Source organism: Drosophila biarmipes, unplaced genomic scaffold (assembly GCF_025231255.1).
Source record: "Drosophila biarmipes strain raj3 unplaced genomic scaffold, RU_DBia_V1.1 ptg000029l, whole genome shotgun sequence".
In the NCBI taxonomy this organism is placed as follows: Eukaryota; Metazoa; Arthropoda; class Insecta; order Diptera; family Drosophilidae; genus Drosophila; species Drosophila biarmipes.
Genome location: NW_026114544.1, coordinates 418,995 through 441,174, shown reverse-complemented (window position 1 = coordinate 441,174; position 22,180 = coordinate 418,995). Strand labels below are relative to the sequence as shown.

At 33.6% G+C, this 22,180-nt stretch overlaps 1 protein-coding gene across 16 annotated transcripts in view; it reads right to left on the bottom strand.

The window, feature by feature from the left end:
- The window catches only part of LOC108035588 (uncharacterized), a 401,308-nt gene that overhangs the window by 126,313 nt on the left and 252,815 nt on the right, over positions 1-22,180 (bottom strand). The window contains exon 5 of one of the 16 annotated variants that reach the window (XR_006367981.2): positions 12,617-12,696. The exons of the other annotated variants lie outside the window; for them this stretch is intronic. The gene's annotated coding sequence lies outside the window, so the exon portion shown is untranslated. The remainder of the gene's footprint in view (positions 1-12,616; positions 12,697-22,180) is intronic. 16 annotated transcript variants of the gene reach the window in all.

The following is a 22,180-nucleotide window of genomic DNA, read 5'->3' as shown; positions in this document are numbered from 1 at the left end:
GTACCGGTACCGGTTCTCTTCAGTCCCTGATTTAAAATCCGAGACTCATTCTCAAAAAAAGAATATCGGTTTCGGTTCCGGTTTCGGTTCCACAGTATGCCAAGTAATCGGTTCCGGTTCCAGTTCCGGTTCCATCGAAAATTAAAATTTCGGTTTCGTTTCGATTTCGGTTCCGTAAAAAGGAAAGGGTTCCGGTTCCGTTTTCGGTACCGGTACCGGTTCTCTTCAGTCCCTGATTTGACTTACTTACTTGACTTATTTATTTCTATTTGTCTATCGTTTGAATTGATTAATTTTGTTTCTGTGAATTTAATTCTTTCTAAATCGCCGGCGTCTGGAGTTCCTGCTACGACTTTTAACATTGATTCTAAATAGTCTAAACGCCTGGCTAACCTGTGGTGCACGTCTAACGAGTCGAGCAGGTCGCGAAGGTGAGCTGTGTCCACATTCAAAAGTGTGACTGGGGGAACATATCGCTCATATTTTCTGTTTTTTCTACTACGCGCTTGTACTCTGAAAAGTTCACTGAATGTCTAACGAATGCGAATTCCTCCCACACTAGTATTCGACCGTCAATAATGGGGATGTACTTGGCTTGTGATTAGTTGCCTGTGCTGTGGAAACGTTCCACTTGTCCGTTCGAGACACTATGTAGGGGCGGTGCTCACGCCGAAATGGTTTTCAGCATGGACAAAATGGTGTGCGAATTCAACGATGGTTCGTTGTCACAACATATGACCCTTTCGGGAAAACATTCAAGAGCTGTAGCAGTGCTGGTTTAACGTCCTCTATGGTTCTAGAGGGAATTGGCTGGACCATCGCAAATTTTGAGAATTTGTCAATGTCTGTAAGAAAATATTTCTTATCCGTTGAGAAGCTGGGACGGGATTGGTGCTTCCCCAAGCTCCTGCTTTTTGGGATGCCTGTCATATTTATCTTTAGCACATGTTTTGCAGTTAGCGACGATTTCGCTAGCTAGCTTGGCCATTTTCGGTAAGTAGTATATTTTCTTAGACCGACCTGTGAGCCCTGTTGTGTTCAGTGGACAGAATTTCTCGTCTCTCCGGGACTGCAAAAATGTTCGTTACACGATTTTTACAATACCAAAATTTTGTGGCTGGAAATTGCCGTACCAGTTGGTCCTGTATCATTGCGAGTGTGTGAAAATCGCAATGGATGGCGTTTACGCCCTTAGGAACAATTAAATCTACGAGCTCATTGAGTAATGACTCTTTGCAGGAGAAGCTGATCGCGTGCCGTCTCTTGTTTCCAAACAGGACAAAGCTGCGTTTTTGCAGAAAGCGAGCTTCCTCCAGAGTTATCTGGTTTTGGAAGCAATTCAAGGGCTTATCCGTTGCCTCAATTGTGTGGGGCAGTGACAGCTCACTGTGAATCGTGGCTGCACTTGAAAAAGCTTCTTCCCGAGGAAGACCTCCTCGGAAGCTAGAATGTTACGCAGCTTGTGAAAAGCTAGCCGTTACGGCTCGCTGAACTGCACCAGGATATTTTTCGACCTGTGTCTGTTGACACTACCGAATTCCCCTTTCAGGATGTCTGAAATGGGCCGAGCTATGGACGCAAAATCTTTAATAAAGCATCTATAGTAACTGGCCAGGCCAGGGAATAATCTAACTTCGAACACATTTTTGGGTTCAGGGAATTCCCGAATGGCCTTGTTTTTTTCTGGGTCAGTGGTAGCCCCGTTGCTGGTGACTATAAAACCCAAAAAGCTAACGCTTTTTTTGAAGAATTAAGATTTTTCCGTTGATACCCTCATATTAGCATCGTACAGGCATTTGAGAACCAAATCTACGTGCTGGATGTGAGAGTTTTCGTCATCCGAGAAGACGTGATATTGTTTTTCTTTTCTGTTATCATTGTGTGTTTCTAACATTTTTTCTTGTGTATATTTTAAAATTTGAGGAATATTATCGTGCTCTATTTTATTATATAGTATGTCAAAGGGTTTTTGGTTCGTTGATGAATGACTATTTCGGAATAGGCGGTTTAATTAAATTCTTCTTTAATGCATCGAGCCAATTCTGTTAATGTAGAATGTGCCCTTTAAACTTGTCTGTTTGAGGTACTGTGCCTCGGGTCTGCGTAATGTAAAGTTAAACAGCACCTTTGTGCAAAAAGTTTAAATTGGGATTTAAAATTTAAATTAAATTTAAAGGTCGGTTCAATATCGGTCATTATTACTTTGGCTTGTGGAAACTGTTGAAGTAACTCCATTACTTTGTTTTCGATATTTAATTTATTTTGGATTTCTTACTACTAGAAATTTTAAATAGGCGTCAATGCAAATTATAAAAGTCAGACTTTGCGCGTAATATATGTAATATATGTCAATGTGAACATTTTTGCATTCTTTACTTGGAATTGCGACTCTCCAATTGGAATTTTAATTGGATGTCTGTTATATTTGTTTTCATTGCTAATTTTAAAATTTTTTATATATTCTTTTAATTTTGTGAGTACATACATAGTGTTTCTTCGATTAAATTTGCTGTGTTCTCAGAGTTTTCAACATCTTGGACAAATATTCTTGTGCACAAAAAATTATTTATAAAATATTCTTTAAGTGATTTTTAAATTCTGTAAAAGTCCTCTAAAGTGCAATGAATACCTTCTGTTATATTAGGGGAAATGTATTCTCTTAAGATTGATAGGAAAGTCCAATTCTACTATGTCTGGTATTTTCGAATATATTAACCGACTCATGTATTATATACCTCTCCGTTGCTAAAGCAATTGGTGCTTAGAATGGTTTAATGGTTTACGGATTTCATGTATAACATGCTCAAAACTACTCTCTGCTGACGGCTGAGTGTTTTGATCTGAGACCGATTCGTTACTGTCAGTTAAGTTGTTAATCTGAATCCTTGATAAGGAATACTAGCGTTTAATTTCTATATTAGGATTTTTATCTGAGATTGCGAAAGATAATGGTTGGTGATCGGTTTGAATTTCAATTCCAAGCACTCCGTGTAAGTAATTTCTTAGACTTTTAAGAGCCCATACTATAGATAAAAGTGCTTTCTTATTAGTTACATAAACTTGTTCTGTTTTAGATAAGGTTTTTGAAATAAAAGTAATTGGTTTACCTTCTTGAGATAAAACTGCAACAATTGCGGCGTCCGAAGCGTCGATGGTCAGGGTAAATTTTTTATTAAAGTCCTGTTGAACTAGTTCTACTTGAGCAATGAGATTTTCTTTCAGCTCGTTAAAAGCTTTTATAGCTGGGTCATTTAGCTGAATTAACATTTTAGTTGACTTTTTTTTTTTAATTTTGCCATTATGACCTCCAAGATAGAGGTTTGGCAATAGAGGCGTAGTTTAAAACAAAATTTCTATAATAGCCCGTAAGGCCTAGGAAACTGCTTAGTTCCCGAATATTTTTTAGAAGCGGATACTTAGTAATTGAGTCATTTTTTTCTGAACCTGTCTTAAGAACGTTATAAGATACGTTGTATCCTAGAAAACTGGTTTCGCGTTAAAAAAAACTTTTATTTTTCCAAAGAGATTTTCATGTTTCCCCTTTATAATATAATTATAATTTTGTGTAAGTCTTCATAATATTGTTCAATCGAATTTGAGAATATTATAATGTCGTCCATGTAGACATGACATATTTTCCCCATTTGTTCTCTTAGAATGTCTTCCATTGCTCGATGAAAAATTCTTGGTGCATTTGTTAGCCCTAATAGCATTCTTAAAAATTCGTATTTTCCATTATTTATTGAAAAAGATATTTTTTGACATCAGATTCTTTCATTAACATCTGATAAAAACCTGATTCTAAATCTATTGTTGAAAAATATCTTCTTTTCCTCAAGTTAGAAAGAATTACTGATGGGCCTTGCATTGGGTACCTGTCAGGTATGGTACTTTCATTTAATTTTTTATAGCCAATAATCTTAACTTACGGCCAGAACTGGTGAATTGTAAGGGCTTCGGCTAGGCATTTTTCTTCTCATAACATTCTACCGATTTCGCAATTCACAAAGTTGGTGACAGATAAAGCGTACGGATATTGTTTCCCGTATATTGGCCTGTCGTGAATGAGATTTATTTCTCCTTTATGTCTGTTTTAAAAGAAATTTGCATATTTATCTTTGAATGCTCTCTTTCAATATAGTGAACTATTTTTCTCTTTAGTCCTTCTAATTGATCTATACCTATATTATTTATCTTTTGTTTGTCAGATACCTAAATGATGGCGTTCTTGAAATTTTTACATTTCAAACGATTTTTATTTATTTGGTTTGTGACGGTATTTTCTTTGTCGGCACTTTCAGGATTTTTAATTCCCAAGATATTTGGTATTTTTGACAAATATTTCTACGTCGGCACTCTCAGGATTTTTAAGTCCCAAGATATTTTTATTTTTATTGACTGATATTTTTACGTCGGCGTTCTCAGAATTTTCGAATCCCAAGCTTTTTTCCCTATTTTCCGCAAATAATGAATCTGTATCTTACTACTTTTATCTTCAAAATATTTTTTTATAATAAATTCTTTTAACGGAAGAATATTATTTTTTTCTACAATTAAACTTTTTTTTGTTTCTTTTCCTCTTTATTATAATATTTTAACTTTTCTGTTTTCCCATTATGTTCCAATACTCCCTTTGCTAAACTTATTATAGCTCCAATTTAAATAAATAAAATGTCGTGTTTTGAATATATTTATAATATGGTAATACTTAATAATTGAATACCCATTAATTGTAGTTACCTTTTTAAATATTGATAATTCTTTTTTATATTCAAAAATTCCCTTATTTATACAACAAGCAGTGGTTCCTGTATTTATTAAAATCTTTCACTGCTCCTTGGTTTTTCTGTCTATCCTGCTTAAATAAGGCATTCCCCTGTAGGGGTCTCGTCTAAAAAATTATCTTCCTTAATATTATTTAATCTAGTTACTTTATTAGCTGGCTGATTTACAGATCCATCTGGTTCCCTTTGATTGATTTGGTCGTTAGTAATTTAAACGATTATTATTTGGATAATAATTATTACTATATCTCCCTCGATTACTATTTTCCTGCCAATTAGTATTCGGCTGCCGATTGTTATTATGGATCATGGATCAACATCCATTGGCTCGACAGCTTGTTGCTTTTGAATGTTATTTTGGTTATCGATTTGCCAAAATTTTCCCTTTTGTGGTCAGTCATAGTTTTGGTTATTACCCCAATGATTGCTTGTTTTATTTTTTTTTCGTACTTGATCAAATCGTAAGTTGTTTCCCTAATATTTATTTTCATTTTTAAATCCATTTAACCTGTTTGCAAATTGAGCACGGAAATTCTAATTCCTGGACCTTTGCCAAAGCGTTGGGCAAATCTGGTGGATTTAATAAGAAAAGAGTTACTGAGATAGATCCATTTAATGCGGATATAAAAAGACGTAGAGCGATGCTCCTTTTTGTTCTGTTTGTTTTATTGGTAATTACGCTGTTCTTTCCGTGTGTCATTATGGTTTTTTTTATCAGTAGTCATTTTATTATTAACTTCGTTATATAATTCATAAATTTTTTAACGGAAGAATATAATTTTTTTCTTCAATTAAACTTTTTTATTTTTTTTCGTCACTATCATAATATTTTAACTTTTCTGTTTTCCCTCTTTATTTCAAGACTGCCTTTGCTATATTAATTATAGCTCGAATTTTTCTTAGTAAATTAAATACAATTAGAGGATCAGATTCTAGTCCTTATATTTCATAAAAAAAATGTATTTTTAATATATTGATAATATGGTAATACTTAATAATTGAATACTCATGAACTGTAATTACTTTTTTATATATTTATTTTCTAAAACTCCTTTTTTATATAACAAGCAGTGCCTCCTGTATCTATTAAAATCTTTAACTGTTCCTTGGTTTTTCTGTCTATCCTATTTAAATAAGGCATTCCACTGTAGAGGTATTGTCTAAAAAATTATCTTCATTAATATTATTTAATCTAGATACTTTATCTACTGGTTTACTGTTCCATCTGGTTTCCCCTTTTGAGCTTGAGTTTGCCCTCTATTTTGATTTGGGCGATAATAATTTGAACTATTATTATTTTGATAATAGTTATTATTATATCTCCCTTTATTATTATTTGCCTGCAAATTATTATTCGGCTGACGATTGTTATTAAGTTTATTTTGGAGTTGAATCGATGGATCAACATCCATTGCCCCAAGAGCTTATTGCTTTTGAGTGTTATTTTGGTTATTGTTTTGTCAAAAAATTTCGCGGATATAAATATTTGTAGAGAGTTGCTCCTTATTGTCTTTTATGTTTCCTTGGTAATAACGCTGCCCTTTCCGTGTGTCATTATGGTTTTGTTTATTAGTAAATTTTTTTTAACTTCCTTATAATATTCGTCCCTGCCTGAGAATACTTAGTTCTGACTCTTTAATATGTATTGGTCGTTTATCGTTATATATAAAATCCAATCCAATCCAAAGTTTTTAAGAGAAAACGATTGGAGCGACTGGCGCGCCACTTAGCTATGCTCGGCCTTTTCAGATGTTGTATAGAAAACCACTGTATGCGCATCGTTAAATCGATATTGCAAAAAACTTTTGTCCGGACCCTTTTTTTTACCCTTTTGGTAATAAATCAAACTTCATTTTTAAATGGTTTAAAACTCTATAGCTGGTAAAAACACTAAAAAAATGAAAAAATAGAAAAATAATCAAATTTTTATACCTATCTTATACCTACCTATAACTCCGGTAAAACTCAAAGTGTTTCAAAACAGTTCAAACGAAAATTTTGTTTCGACGTTGTGAACTGGAGAAGCAATAAAAGTTCCATGGAAATCGGACCTTTGGCACGCTTCGCAGATTTTTACTCTATAAGATTGTTTGAAAGTTTAAAACGGTGTCATGATTGGTAAGAGCATCATGGGCAGCTCCCATAATTTTATTTCGTAAAATTGTTAAAGCGAAAAAATATTGTTAAGTATGAATGTTATAAAGGCTCAATACAGGTTCTGCATCTTCCCTCCAACTAACATATTGTGTTGTTTTAACAATTTCAAATGTTGTATCGCACTTTATAGTTGGGTCGCTTGCTTGAATTTTATAATCCTCCACAGTGCTTGCACCTGTGGCTTACCTTCCTTATAAACCTTATATTTGCCTGCTCACTTCATTTAATTAAACATTATTAATATTTTTATTGATTCCACTATTAAACCGCTGGCTGTGGCTATACTACCTGCAGAAAAATTTGGTGCTGACCCTCCGGTTGCCGTTGTTAAATTTAATTTCCCAAACTACATATCAAATCGTTAATTTTTAATTATTCTAAATTAGTTCCTTACGAGACTGTCCCGATGGGGTTTTCCTTCTGTGAGGTTGTGAGATGATCTTCCTTCCTGGATTCAGCGAAGATTAATGGCGAGAGAGTGCCCTTCCTTTCTTCTTTATTTTTTCTTTTTTCATCGTATTCTGTTTTTTTTTTTTTGTTGTTACTTCTTGTTTGCTTTAATATTTTTTCTTTTTAATTTTATTGTATTTATTTTGTGCTCCTTTTTACTTATTTTATAATCTTGAATTTTTGTATTTTAAATAAATTCAATTTTCTGAATTTTTTTATGACGCGGCCCCACGTTGGGCGCCATATAAATTCGTGGGTTAAAGATTGTTTAAAAAAATTTATTTATTATTTTAAATCACGGGTTTTAAACCTTTATTTTAAATACATAATTAATACAAGACACTTTTGATACATGCGAACCGATCGCGGTCTCGGACAAAATAGAACTAACTTCTTGGTTTCTTAATCTGATCCAATGAACCTCGGCCAGGAGCTTTTCCTTTTTAACTTTAGAACTTTAATTTATGTCTAGATGAAAAGCCTAAGACGCATCTCATTGTAAAATTCGAATATGCTGTTCGATGCGATTTAGTGGGAGCTTGAAACGCTAGGAACCAAGAACGGACCTCAAAGCCAAAGGCAAATGCAGAGATTGAAAAGGCGCAATTGATTGGACTTCAAACGGAAGCGGATGCTTACTTTAATTTTTATTTGTTTAACTTAGCTTAGATCGGAACACAAAGCCAAACCCAAAATGCAGAGCCGTAAGCGGCTTTTTACGTGTTGGATAACTTATATATCAAATAAAAACGCCTCCTAACGAGATAAGGGGTGGTCGTGATCACGCCATCATCATAAAAATGTTCTGATGTCGACTTTTGCGACAAATAGTGCTTAAAAATTCGACTATATAGGTACACTTTCTAAAATGTTCTTATTCTACCCGCTTCAGCCAAATATTTCAGTTTCTCGCATCAAAGGTATATTTTAGTGAAGTGTGTCATACAAAATTCTGATATCGACTTATGTGACGAATAATGATTGTACATTCGACTAATTAATAGATTTTGCCCGCTTCAGCAAAATATTTAAGCTTTTAACATCAAAGGTATAGTTTTTATTTAGTCGATGTACAGCATTAGTCGTCACAAAAACCGATGTCAGAACTTTTGTAGGTAAAAGTTTTCTATCGCGAGCTACTTATTACATCCACAAGGTTCCCAAGATGAAAGAATTCCGACTAAGCAATAACTTAATTATAATTAATAACTTTCGTTAATCAATAACTTTAAAACGGTTTTTTTTACAAGAATGTCGCATACCACAAGTTGGGGAATCTCAAGGCCTATACACATTAACATTTTATTTAAAATCGTTAGAGCCGTTTTTGCAAAATCAGGAATAGGGCTTAAAAAAAATGTAAATAAAAAACAATTTTGGTCTACAATTTTTAAACTGTGATATTTAGACGATTTGAGCACATTAAGCAAATTTAAACATATTGAGCTGTTTTCCATAGTCTAGAGCTTTCAGGAATCTAAAATAACAGTTTGGGACAAACTTAAAAACAAAATAAAATTTTCAATTTGGGTATTATGTTTGAAAGGAGCATCTGATTGCCAGTTGAGGTGTCATTCGAACCGTATTTCAATTAAGAATACAACTAGGTTGATAGCGAGGAGTAATTATCCCCACCGGACCCAACTGATCAAATTTTAACTTTTACAATTGCACTACATTTTCCCCCACACCAATTGGTCTGTTTTCAAGTCTTTGTATGCAATTCTTTTAGTTCACGAAACTATCGGACGATTACAGTTGATTTTCATTTCTTCGTGTATGTATGATAGTCACCTTCGCACACCCTCCTGGTGCGCTTCGTCTCTACGTTGACTGCTGTCCACAGTGATTTATGTATTAATATATTTTTGTATTTATGTATTAATGTATTTATGTATTTTTGTATTTATGTATGAATGTATTTATGTATGTATGAATGAATGTATTTATGTATGTATGAATGAATGTATTTATGTATGTATGAATGAATGTATGAATTTATTTATGTATTTATGTTTTTATGTATTTATTTAGTTATGTATTTATGAACATAAATTTATTTATGTATTTCTGTACATAAATTTATTTATGTATTTATGTACATAAATTTATTTATGTATTTATGTACATAAATTTATTTATGTATTTATGTACATAAATTTATTTATGTATTTATGTACATAAATTTATTTATGTATTTATGTGTTTATGTATTTTTTTGTTTATTTATTTATGTATTTATATATTTATGTATATATGTATTTATATATTTATGTATTTATTTGTTTATGTATTTATGTAACTGTATGTATCAAGTGATATAAATCATAAAAACACTAATAATAGGCCGCCTATGGAGAGCACACTGCAACCCCCGTCCTGGCTAGCACTTACGGTGGCATAGGAACTGTAATTCAAGTAGAAAAAAAAGACCTCTTGAAACAAGACTCACCACAAAGGTCGAACTTTTGATTCCTGGATAGACTTCCTTTTGCATCCCAAATTATTATGTTCAATGAGACCTGGCTAAAAGTGGATACCCTAAATTCGAAATTGTTTCTGGTAAGTACCCATTTATAGGCAGGGTCGACCGTCCAGGCAAGGATGTCGAGTTTTTTATATATGAGTCTCCAGAAATTTAACGACCTTCTGACGTGAACACTATCTGTGAGTCTTCAAAAAGCCATCTTGGTTCATATTATTTTCACACTAATTTTTCGATCGTTCCTATGGCATCTATATCGTCCGATTTTTATATAATTCATTTTGAAATTCAGAATTAATTTAAAAATGTTATTTCCAAAAGTGGGAGGCGGACGGACAAACATGGACGGACGAACGGACAAACATGGCTCGACAGACATGCTGATCAAAAATATATATACTTCATGGGGTCGGAAACGTCTCCTTGGCTGCGTTGCAAACTTCTGACTGAATTCAATATATCCTCTCCAAAGGTATAAAAAGTATACAACCAAAAATCTAAATTCTGTTAGACACATTGGCTCAATTTTCGCTTTGATATATTCGCTATTTCCTATAAGAGCGAAATTTTATCTAAGTAACTTTGAGAAAGTTTTCGGTTCAAAATGGTTCTGTTATTTTTGTCAATTAAAGGTAACCAATGAGCGATTTTTTCTACATTTGTCACGTTGCAATTCAATATGCCTAATAAAGCGTGCCAAATGTACAAAAATAATGAATATATATTTATTAGGTAGATTGTATAGTACATTTTCGTCCAGTTGATATCAGAACCATACCATCCAGGGGTCTACACGTTTAAGTAATGTTTATACCAAAGGCCGGCAAATCTCCCACATTACCCCAAAGGACTTCCACCCGATAAGTCTTTCCCTCCTGAAAAGGCTAATTGAGTAGGCAAGCCTACTCTCAAATGCACAACATACTTACAGAAAGGGCAGATCTTCTATTACTTGTACAGGAAGTGGTAGCCTACGCGGACGAAGTAGTTACTCTACTACAAGACAAATTTCTTCAAAATCTCTGCAACCTAATGAAGAAAGCCCTATCCACCATCTTAGGTGGACGGCGGGACACCCGCCAATATCCTTCACAATAAGAACGCGGTGGGTAAGCTCATGGCTACCTTTAGGCTCCTTCCCAACCAAAAATGTGTACACCCGCTACAACAAGCGATGGAACTCAATTTCAACATGACACACTTTCGAGCGTACCTGGCAAGATCAAATCAACAGGGAAGACATATTCACTCCAGTTAATGCCCTCAGTTATTGTCTTTTAGGGCCTCACTCGCGTAATCTGGGTGAAGCGGTGATTTTATTAAACGTTATTCGAGGCGTATTTTAAATTAAATACAACTATCCTAGTCACACCCAAAAGCATTCCTGATCGCACCCCTTTGACCTATGAAAATATAATCGGTAAGTATATATTGCGACCCAATTTAATTTAAACGCACGATTGATAAATTGGTGGACATTTTAAAGTCAAACCAAAGCTTCGAAGAGGGGTCAAAGCAAGTTCTACCATTCAGCGCATAAAAGGGTCTCACTGTGTACCAGTTTTCGAGAGGTGGTGAATCGTAGGAAATGCCTAGGAAAATTTAGATTCTTTTTTCACACAAATTAATGACTCATAATTCTGTTTGGCTATAGGAAAGACGGAAATTAAGAGTTGGTATTGGAAATACTACTATTACACCTTTTTACCACTTTTCAACTTAAATACAATAAATTAAACAAAGTTGGCATTTACTTGGTCAATCATAGCTCGTAATACACAACTCCAACACACACATAAGCAAGTGTCTTTCGAAAAATCCCGCACCAGAGAGTGTTGCACGTTTAAACTTGAGGTAGATACTGGCGCCATTATTAGACGATTGGTAAGGAGTATATTATTGACGCTTGTGCGCATGTCAGTTATAAAAAGCTTTTCTACATTGGCTGAGGTAGGCGTGTGTGTACATACATCCAAGCGTAGTATGCCGCACAGAGCATTCTGTGCTTTGTCGAGAATGTAAATACGTTTTTTGGCAGCAACAGGCGGCCGTCAATGTGTCTAATATTTCGTGAGCGTATGCCTTTGGGCCCAGGCATCGATTTGAGTTAAATAATTATTTTTATAGTTATTGAAAATTAAATTAATACTTTAGTTATAGAACTAAATAACATATTTAAACTTCTCTAAAAAAAAAAAGCTTACATAGAGACAAAAACAAATGATAAGAAATTAAAAAATTTTTTATGAGCTTCAGCTGCCTAAAGTAGCCTATAATGTATCAGAATTCCTGAATCGATCTTTATGTTTCAAGCAAAAGCTTTATTAAATCTCTTTTGGGTAAGATGATGAGTGAGACGATGGAATCCTTTACTATATATTTATATTTTTTTAAGATTTTAAAAATTAATTTTTACATAAAAACACGATGATATAGTTTTTTAAACGTTCCATAGCGTTCCCTCTTGTGTTTTTTGATATCGATAAATATTTTTTTATATACTAAACAGGATAATTTATGTTTTATGATTAAAAACCATTTGAGGTAATAAAAAAATTATTCTAGAAAAATGTTTGAAACTTGAGGAACCAATCATTTACTTTATATCGACTGCAAACTAGTTTTCGTAAAATACAAGAAGAAGGAATTTTGCCCATGCAGTTATAAAAAATTCTTAACGTTAGTTACATCATTTCCAATTCAGCTAGTGAACATGATCAGGAATATCAGGAGTACTTACTTCACTTCTCCGCTTTTAGAAATCTTGTATTTTTCGGAAAGTTTTTGCTATTGTTTTGTCCAGGGAGTGATTTATTTTCCCTGCGAAAATACCAATGAGTAACCCCATTTTTAAAAAAGAAATTAAGTTGGAAAGATTTGGGTAAGGAGAGGTAAGAGGAGTTTCTTTAGATATATATAGATAGTTTACATGCTGCCAGTGATGGTACAATGGTGTTGTGTGTTAACACCGCCAAAATTTCAGGCTATAATGGTATACTTTAGATCAATAAAAAAATTTTTAATTGACATAAATACATTCCTCCGCGCTAAAAAGCTATTACCGCAATTTTATATCATGAAAACATGGTTAAAAAGAAAAAAAATATTCAATTCGAGACAAAAAATGTTTTCGAAGACTGAACAAATCGTTTCTTATTTATATACTATTCAAAGCAGATGTAAATATATAACTGTTTTTAGCAAGGTACTGGATCAAGAATAGTAAAAAAAAAATATTGGCAATTTGCATAAGTTATCGAATGCTTTAAAGTCGACTTTCCCGTTATACCACTTTTGTTAAGAGATATCTTCCTAATTTATAGCTGCTTTATTCAACCAAACGCTTCTTACTATCCTCACCCCTCTATCCCTTACTAAACCCTTATAACACGACAAGGTTACAATTTATGAGCAGAAATTTTTTTCATTATAAATATTGCGTTAGGTGATAATAAAATATTATTAGGAATACATTTAGAAATAAAATTTTTATTTTTGCTTACACAGCACAAAGCACCTTTTTTGCGTAATGTAAACGAAAAACAAGAAAGGAAGTTAACTCGGCAAGCCCTTGCAGATAAAAGAAATACTCAAAGTTAGTAACACCATTTGTCATTTTTAAGGATTCTTGCTTTAGTGATATTAAAAACAAGAACGGAAGTTAACTTCGGTAAGACGAAGTTTGTATACCCTTGCAGTTATAAGAAATAATTAACTTTAGTAACACCATGTAAAATTTTTTTTTGGCATCTGTATGTTAGAATGGTCCGACTTTTATTAAATTAAATTCTTAAAAATATAAGAAATTATATTCTCAATGTTATAAGATAATATTTCGAAAAGCCCAAAAGCTATAATTTGTCTCATATTATTTTCCCACCAATTTTCCGATCGTTCCTATAACAGCTATATGATAAAGTCCTCCGATTTTTATCAAATTTAATTCGCAATCCAGAACTAACAATGTTACTTCCAAGCTTAGAAGGCTATATGTTAAAAGCTCCAAAGATAAAATTTGTTCAACAGTTCAACAGCTATATGATATAGTAGTCCAATTTTAATAAAATTTAATTCGAATCTCAAAACCAATTAAAAAATGTTATTTCCAAGCGTAGAAGGTTATATGTTAAAAAACCCCGAATATATAATTTTGTCATATTATTTTACGACTAATTTTTCGATCATTCCTATGGCAGCTATATGATATAGTCGTTCGATTTTAATAAAATTTATTTGGAAATTCAGAACTAATTTAAAAATGTTATATCCAAGCTTAGAAGGTTATATGTTAAGAAGCACCGAAGATAATTTTTATTATTTTACCATTAATTTTCCGATTGTTCTTGTGTTAAAAAACACAAAAGTTATAATTTTTATTTCATGTTTTCCTACCAATTTTTCCTTCTTCCTATGGCAGCTATATGATATAGTTGTCCGATTTTGAGAAAATTTAATTCGAAATTCAAAACCAAATAAAAAATATTATTTCCAAGCGTAGAAGGTTAAAAATTAAAAAACACCGAAGATATAATTTTTCAATATTATTTTACTACTAATTTTCCGATTGCTCCTATGGGAGCTATATGATATAGTCGTTATATGTTAAAAAACACCAAAGATATAATTTTTTTTAAATTTTTTTCCCGATAGTTCCTTTGGGAGCTATAAGATATAGTTGTCCGATCCGGCTGGTTCCGACTTATATACTATCTGCAGTAGAAAAAAGACTTTTGGGAAAGTTTCAGCCTGATAGCTTTAAAACTGAGAGACTAGTTTGCGTATAAACGGACGGACAGACGGGCATGGCTAGATCAACTCGTCTAGTGACGCTGATCAAGAATATACATATATACTTTACTTAAATTCAGAAATAAATTGAATTGCAGCGTTCCGAATGTAAAAAATGTAGAAAGTGCATCTATTTAGTAGATCGTATGTTACATTTTTTATAAGAATTCAAAAGATTCCAAGATCCTAAAATGGATTATGTATACGCACAAAAAAACAAAAGTTATATAAGTAAAGTTGCTCATATGTCAAATAGCCCCAAAGCTATAATTTGTATCATATTATTTCCCTTCAATTATCCGATCGTTCCTAAGTCAGCTATATGGTATATTCGTCCGATTTTAATCAAATTAAATTCGAAATTGAGAATTAATTAAAAGATGCTATATCCATGCGTAGAAGGCTATATGCTAAAAACACCAAAAATATATTTTTTACAATATGTTTTCCTATAATTTCCATATCCTAAAATATTGTTTTCGAATTTAATAATACCTGCGATAGAAAGTAGACTTTTATGAAAGTTTAGGAGATAGGAAACGCGGATTCTGTCACAATTAGCATGTTAATGCTAACGTTATCACGTACCCTTTTAGCTCATTATCACACCTTGGCTATGCAGTTGAGAAAGGTCCCACCCCCAAAGAATCGAAAGGTCGTTATCTCAGAGAAACATGACCGATCATGTTTGGGAATGATGTTTTCTATGATTGCAAAACAAGTTTAGAAATAAAAAGAACGCCAATTAAAAAAATCTTACAAGGTAATGATTCTCAGATGTGGGAAATATTTTGGAACCCCAGAACGCCCCAGAACGTTGTACTGGTAAAGTGTCCTTTCCACAAAGGGTCATAAAGATATCAGCCAGAGTCAGATACCCGAACATGGGCCCTTGTCTATTACCTGGCCGCAATAAAAGGGACACATGCAGAAGTCCGAGGAGCACGCTCATTGAGAAGATCCCTGGGACGCAATAAAAGGGACACGCGCCATTGACCTTATGTCGCACACAAGTGCGAGGGGCACGCTCACTGACTACCTATGTATCTCTGACACGTTCCCAAAAGGGTACAATGCACAAACATACCTGTAATTTAACTCGAAATAGTCATAAGTTTATTTTCTAGCATAATAATTCATTTATTCAATTATTTTGGTATTGCGAACATGATTTGTTATACATTGATATTAATAGAAGACGCATGCTCACGTTGCCGATGTTAAATGAGGATTACAAAATGTAAAGTGATCACCATAGTTTGTAGTTTTCAGATCATGTCCACCTTGATTCATAAACATAGTTTTTGTTTTTAGAAGGTATTGAATGTGCTGACCTGTTCTTTAAATTGCTCGATGAATTGGTCAATTTCCTCATGAAATTTCATTTTATCAATCTTGTTTTCTTGTAGCTCTTTACACATCTACCCTCAACTTTAAAAGGATGTATATAAAATTATTTTCTTGTTTTGATACTACTCTTAAAAAATGTGAAAATATTGTATGCATTGTTTAGAGCACAAACCCCGCCCTTAAGATGTGTTTGACAATATTGCAACCGGTTTTCTTTAAACCTGTTTAATGAGAGACAGCCCACTTCCTCGATATTGACAAGCTGACGATTCCCAAAAAAAATTCTCTAGAAATCGCTTCTTTTGGGTACCCTTACATATAATCTGTTTTCCGTCTGTAATTGTCCCCAAAAATCTTCGAGTTTGTGGAAAACTATTTTCTCCATCGTTCCAAAAAGTGTTGTAATGTTTAATGGTTAACCAAATTGCAGTTTTTCTAGATTTTGTATTTAGCAAAGTAAAATCATATGGTGCTTCTATTATAAAACTATTATTCAAGCTAGGATATTTTTCGAATACAATTCCAATTTGCTTTATAATAAATTTTTTATTATTATTATTATAAAAGAAACCTTAAACATCAACAGAAACCTTTTCTTTCTTTATTTTCTTACCTTTAAACAATTCGTTGTACTAGTCCGTTTAATGGGTTATATTCAACTAAACGATGTATAAGGAGACAATAAGCATGGGTATTTTCATGACTTGGTGTCCTGAGTTCTATTGCAATTCTCACATCAATAGGACCAGTTTCACTGAAACGTTTTGATACGAAAGATCAACCACAACAATGGGGGCCTTCAATTTAGATTCATTTGGGGTCAAAAATGGTTGTGACTCTCGATTATAGTAACTAGATTGAAATCTTGTATACATTTCATAAAGGTGGGCATACTGATTCTTACTAAAATCGACATTCAGAATATCATATGGACATGTCTCAGAATTCAAGTGAACTTTCAAGTTTGATAAATTGTTTTGATATGAAAGATCAACCACAACAATGGGGGCCTTCAATTTAGATTCATTTGGGGTCAAAAATGGTTGTGACTCTCGATTATAGTAACTAGATTGAAATCTTGTATACATTTCATAAAGGTGAGCATACTGTTTCTTACTAAAATCGACATATGGATATGACTCAGAATTCAATTCAACTTTCAAGTTTGTTAAATTGTTTGTGATAAGTTCTCCATTTAGTGTAAATCCAATTATAGCAAATCGTGGTTTTTCACGGTAAGCTGACAATTTCACATTCCAGCTGTGTTGGCTGCCATGCCCGACAGATACCAGCAATAAACAAATCTCTGTATCCACACCTAAATGACAAATTTTTCTTTTGTTCAAAATGTTTTTTACTTTCACTTGTAAATTTGTCACGATTTATTTAAATCCCATTAAGCTAACCACCCAGTGCTAACCATACCATAAGCCCTGAGTTAAGGTGGTTACCTGCTATACAAACGCGGAGGTGTTAGGATTGCTAAAATCCCTCGACAAAGGGGACAAAGATCAAAGTGAAGAAAATTTTCCTTTTGAAATATTACCCCTATATGAAAAAAAAAAACAAAAAATTCAATTGGCAAGGAATTTTTAATAGCGAACCATAAGACCAAATATCTTGACAGTTGCCAGCAATAAACAAATCTCTGTATCCACACCTAAATGACAAATACCCGTGTATCCTTTGTTCAAAAAACCGTCGACACAGGGAGGCAAATATCAATGTTAAGAAAATTTCCATTCGAAATATAACCCCTACATGAAAAAGGTCATAAATAATAGAATTGGCGAAGTATTTTTTACTTGCGAACCATAAGACCAAATATCTTGACAGTTACCAGCAATTCAGATAGTAAGGATACCTGTGGTTTTTTAAATGTTTCGAAAATAAAAAGTCATAGAAAATATAAATAGAATAAGAGATTCAAAACTAATACAAAGGGTTAGTCATAAATTTTTCGTCAGCACCAAAATGATTTAAAGACCCTGCTCTTCCCTGCTATATAACCAAGTCACAAGACCAAAAGACACCACAAACGAAAGATGAGCTCTCAAAATTTTAGGAGAACCTTGCCCGAATGAGGAATGGGCACGCCAACAGGCAGAAGTATATTGTAATGCTGCGGAGAACATTTATTGGGAGGAAGTCCCCTTGGAAGATGCATTGAGACACACTGCCATGCAGCTTCGGAATGTTCTTGCGGAGAATGTTGTGGATAGGCTCCTCGAGCTGGTAAAGCGCCAGGAGCTAAACACGCTAAATTACGAAGCATGGCCATTTCCGTCACCAGGCGGAGAAGTATCCGACCTGGTATGGAATTATTCCCGACAGAGGAGCGGAGACAACAGGCGGCCGACAGAGAGGCAGAGGATCCCCTATTATCGGGAGAGCGCGCTATTCGTCGTTTTTTTTTAAGTAGATTTAAAGAAAAAATAACAATAAAACATAAAGAAATAAAAAGTAAGCAACTCATCTTTTTTTATTTAATAATACTCTTATTCTTTAATTATAATAAAAATAATCTAAACAAATATATAAATAAATAAATAAACAAACATCTCTTTTTATTAAATCATATTGTTATTTTTTATTCTCGATAATGTGAGAATGTTATTTACTAATCACATAGAAATAGACTTTGAAAAATATAAATAAAAAATATTTTGAGTTTGTAAAAAGTTTAGTTATTATTTTAAAATTTATTTAAGTAAAGATTGTACAAAAATATTATTAAACTACGTATAAGATGAGCTGAATATATAAAAAATATGAAATTAAATAAATCACTTGTTATACTACAAAATGTCTTCCTTATTTATCCAGTTAGCCTTTTAAAACACAAGCCACTTAAATAAAACGTTATTTCCTTTACGCCTTACAACTTTGAACTCTTTTTTATAAAATCCGCCCTGAACCGGACTACCATCTAAATCTTCAAATATGTATGTTTTAGGGTAGGTATTCTTCACCTTTCTAATTTTAAAGATTTCAGTTGTATAGTTTGGTGTATACCCTTTCTCAAAAACATATTTATATTTACAAACGTTTAATTTTTCTGTGCACCCGATTATTATGTTTATTAATTAATTGCTTATACATTATATTTTCCATTGAAACTAAATTCTCGCCACATTAGTTCTTTAAGAGTTCTATTAAAACATTCAACTATAAATGCCTTTAGAGTACTGAAGGTTGAATAATGATATATCCGACAACTTTTCATTAATACTTTAAATTTCGAATTAAAGAATTCAGTACAATCATCAGTTTGCAGCTTTTTGGGTGTTCCATGACCCGATTTAAATATTCTTTCCATGGCTTGAGAAACATCATTAGTACTTGACTTTAATGCCTCACCCCAACCAAATTTCGAAAATGTGTCATAAACAGTCAACAAGTTCAACCAAATCTGCTTGCCACAGATCATTTATAATGACTCGCCTTCGTTGAAAGTTTTTTCGAGATGGTCCATGCAACTCATTTACAATTTCTCCCTTAATCATATTTTCTAATAGGCTTAAAAGCGACACCTTCTATCTCAATTGTTTTTTTTTCGGTAATGATGTTGGGTTTGTTACATATTTAAAAATGTAATCCTCAATGCTTTTAATCTTTTCCAGAATTTTGGCAAAAAATTTGGTCAGCGCTGTCTGCCCTCTTATTATACAATTCAGTTTTATTTTCTAAGCTTGAAATTTTCGTGAGTCAACGATTAATATTTTGAGTTATAATTTTTCTTAAATATTCTCCCAACTTTCCGATGTTCTCATCAGTAGATTGTTTCGTGGCTAGATCATCGAGGGTCACGCTCACTGACTACCTATGTATCTCTGACACGTTCCCGAAAGGGTACAATGCACAAGTATACCTGTAATTTAACTCGAAATAAATAGTCACAAGTTTATTTTCTAGCATAATAATTAATTTACTCAATTATTTTGTTTGTTATACATTGATATTAATTTTCTGGCTCCGTTCAGGCGAGTTGCATAGAAGATTACAAAATATAAAGTGTTCACCATAGCTTGCAGTTTTCAGATCATGTCCACGTTGATTCAGTTAGTCGAATTTTGCCAATTTTTTAAGTTTTTTTTATTTATTTTTATTTATTTAAAAAAAAATTAAATATTAGAAAAATAAATTAAATTAAATTAAAATTTAATACTGAGACCTGGAAATGTTAAATAATATTAAAAAGCTTAAGTTTTATTTCTTTGAGAAGAACTTGCTAGTTTGGCTAAAAAAAAGCTAAGTGAAGAATGTGTTCGCACAGCCAGCGCGGTGCTGAGACCCGAGAAATTGAAGAATGAGACGGGGAAACCAGGGACCTAGAGTTTTTGATTGTGCCGTTTTTATTTCCGAATTATTTTCTGAAAGTCGATCAGCCTCACTTTCCTCCGTAAAGGTAGACGAGAGGTTGCTACCGTTGAAACAACACCGGAGGTCGGCCTTATGACGCCATTTGGCAAATAGCACTCAAGTCCAAAAGTAGAGAGAAAACCCGGCAGAGACACTGTATCAATTTAGATAAATGCCGTTTGGCTTGTGCAGCGAATGTGCCGGCTATTTGATAAAGTGTATTATTTTTTTTTTGTATCTGGAACTGAACCAGTCTACATTTAAACCTTTACCTTAATATGTTGAGCCAGGTCAGCGGCTGCTTACAGCGGGCAGAGCTAACCATAAATACAGACTAGGATACGTGGTTGGGGGAGGATGCATACGAACCGACAATTCCAAAATACTCGTACAATCGATACAGGAATTTCTGGAGATAATTGGCTGGTACAGGAAGTTCCCGCTATGGTACTCGACACGGAAGGACTGGACGGCTGAGAGGGTAAGCCGATCGATACTTCAAGTTCTACGAGCAACAAATTCCAACCTTTAGCGAAATTGGGATACCCAATTAATTCGAATAGGGTGTGCCCTATTGTCTATTGGCATGGAACCTTATGACGCCACGTTCGTAGCGCGGATGGTTATTCATGGAACACCTTATCCGGTTTATAAATTTCCCAGAAGAGATGGAACTCATACGACAGAAAGTGACAGAGGGACTTAACCGAACACATGAACGCGCGGAAAGGGCATATAACACCCGCAGCAAGATCGTAAAATTTTGGGTAGCACAAGTTTTCTACAGAAAAAACTACAAGCAGATTAACAAAGCCGACGTACATAATGCCAAGCTTGGCCCGAATCGAATTCGTTACGCTGTACTCCAATATGGAGGGGCTAACGAAAGCTCTAGTCCGGTATAAAAGACCCCCGACGAATGGAGAAGATAGTCAGAATTGTTTTGATCTCCCGGTCTAGAAGTACAACTCTCCCGAAACGAAGATCACGACTGGAAAAAGAGTAGTGTTCCGAGGGACGTCTACATCCTTCCCTGGAAGACACCCTTATCCTGAAGGAAGTCTAGATACCAACCCCAGAGGACAAAAAGTACAAGTGAACCACCTGGATGCCTTAACGACCCCAGGATGGGCAGCAAGACGTCCAAAGTGGCCTGCATTACCTCCAATTTTATTAACACCGTAAAGATCGTTGACCACAACGATGATATTCAGCGACGCCCCGAAAAGCATCATGCCCTGGGGAAAGTAGTGACCCACATCGGAGCATAAGCAGAAGCAGTCGAGGCAAAGTGCTTATAAAAAAAGACATTGACAAATAAACTAAAAAAGTCGAATTACTTGGCAATTTAAAGCAATGCAAGCTACACTGACCAGCTCAAGCTAAAGGATTGAAACTTGCGAGATCCGGAGCGTCGAGATCTATTCGGGGGTAAGTTTGTCGGAACGAAGTTCCCTATTTTATGAACATATATATATCACTACTTACTTAAGAATTCAATGTTTACTATCAAAAGCATACCTACCCATAACTGTAAATTATGATTAAGAGAACTTATATATATTGAGACCTTTAGTATTTTTCATTACTTATACTTTGTAATAAAACCAAAAAAGTAACCATAATATCAACGGTTTCAACAGTCATTGTTTTCTCTGGTTTACACAAAAACATATATTTGGCAATGTTGATAAATTCTTAGCTAAGACAAAGAATTAATAATTTAGAAATAAATATTTATATATATATAAAATACTTTAGTTCTATAACCCATTTTATACATTTTTTTTTTACTTTTTACGTA